General features: G+C 37.9%; 1 non-coding gene across 1 annotated transcript; it reads right to left on the bottom strand.

Moving 5' to 3' along the window:
- Positions 1-854: 854 nt before the first annotated feature.
- On the bottom strand, positions 855-961 carry LOC128289605 (small nucleolar RNA R71). The gene has a single exon (XR_008279250.1). It is a non-coding gene; the product is annotated as a small nucleolar RNA R71 (small nucleolar RNA).
- Positions 962-1664: the final 703 nt, after the last annotated feature.

The following is a 1664-nucleotide window of genomic DNA, read 5'->3' as shown; positions in this document are numbered from 1 at the left end:
AATAAAAAGATAGTAATTACTAATACTTTTAGTCCTTGAGGATACGATATTTCCGGTCTCACCATAACTATACTACTGTTCAATAGGTGCGCTTGCCTTAGTCGAATTTTTAGTTAGTTTTACGACCATCAAATTTTTTGCGCCATTGCCGGGGACTAAGATATTAGGAACGCTTAATTTTTATTACTTTAGCCATTTTTTTATTGCAATTTAATTTTGTTTTTTGTTTTAAATTACTAAATTTTCTTTTATTTACTCCTGGCAGGTTTTTATAGTTTATTACTAGAAGAAGCCCGTCAGGACCTTTGTTTTTTTATTGTGAGATCGAGAGCACAGCTCGCAAAAATCGAAGAGAAATAAGGCCAAACCTACAATACATAGAGGAAGAGCGAGAGGGCGATATTCATACTACAACCGAGAAGATGGCTGATAATCAGAATAATCCACTAACTCCTATGGTTGCTGCAAATCCAGTAAATCAGAATCCTGCTCCTCGTACTATGTATGATTATTCTAAACCTACTCTCATAGGAACTGAATCGAGTATAGTTAGACCTGCTGTTTCTGCAAATAATTTTGAACTGAAACCTAACACGATTCAAATGATACAATAGTTTGCTCAGTTTGATGGTTTGCAGGACGAGGATCCAAACACTCATTTAGCAAATTTTCTGGAATTCTACGACGCCATTAATGGTGTTTCTGACGATGCCATTCGCCTTCAGTTGTTTCCCTTTTCATTAAGGAATAAGGCTAAACAGTGGTTGAACTCGTTACCATGAGGGTCAATCACCATTTGGAAACAAATGACTGAAAATTTTTTACTTAAATATTTTTCGCCGGCTAAAATGGCTAAATTGAAGAATGATATCTCTTCTTTTGTGCAGATGGATCTAGAAACTCTTTATGATGCATCGGAGAGATACAAGGACTTATTGAGAAGGTGCCCTCACCATGGGTTACCTCTATGGCTACAGGTTCAGACTTTTTACAACGGTGTGAATCCCTCAACAAGGCAACTAATCGATGCAGCCGCCAGTGGAACTTTAAACAATAAAACACCTGAAGAGGCTGACGAATTTATTGAAGAGATGTTGCTGAATAACTATCAGTGGCAAGTCATAAGAACGAAGCCAACAAAAGCAGCTGGTGTTTTCAACCTCGACGCTGTCACTATGCTATCTAACCAGGTAGAACTTTAAAATAAAAATCTTGATGGTTTTTCTGGTTCTACTCAAGTACATCCAGTGATGAGGTGTGACTCAAATCGAGGAGGAGTGCACAACACAGACTATCCATTCTTCGACCTTAGCACCAAGGATGAACAAGTCCACTATATGGGTAATAATTCTAGATCTCAAAATAATATGTATAGTAACACGTATAATGCAGGTTGGAGGAATCATCCCAATTTCTCGTGGGGTGGTCAAGGAAATCAAAGACCACAACATCCTCTAGGTTTTCAACAACCACTTTACCAACAAAAGAAGAAACCGAACCTTGAAGAGATGTTCACAAAATTCAAGTCAATGTCAGAAACTCATTTTCAGAATACCGAAACAGCGCTTAAGAATCAGCAAGTGTAAATTCAAGGGCTCGAAACTCAAAGAGGACAACTTGCTAAGTTACTTTCTGAACGACTACAAGGTAGCATGCCCAGTAAC

Source organism: Gossypium arboreum, chromosome 2 (assembly GCF_025698485.1).
Source record: "Gossypium arboreum isolate Shixiya-1 chromosome 2, ASM2569848v2, whole genome shotgun sequence".
NCBI classification, from domain to species: Eukaryota; Viridiplantae; Streptophyta; class Magnoliopsida; order Malvales; family Malvaceae; genus Gossypium; species Gossypium arboreum.
Note: the sequence above shows the minus strand (reverse complement) of the source record. Positions and strands in the feature narration are given on the sequence as shown.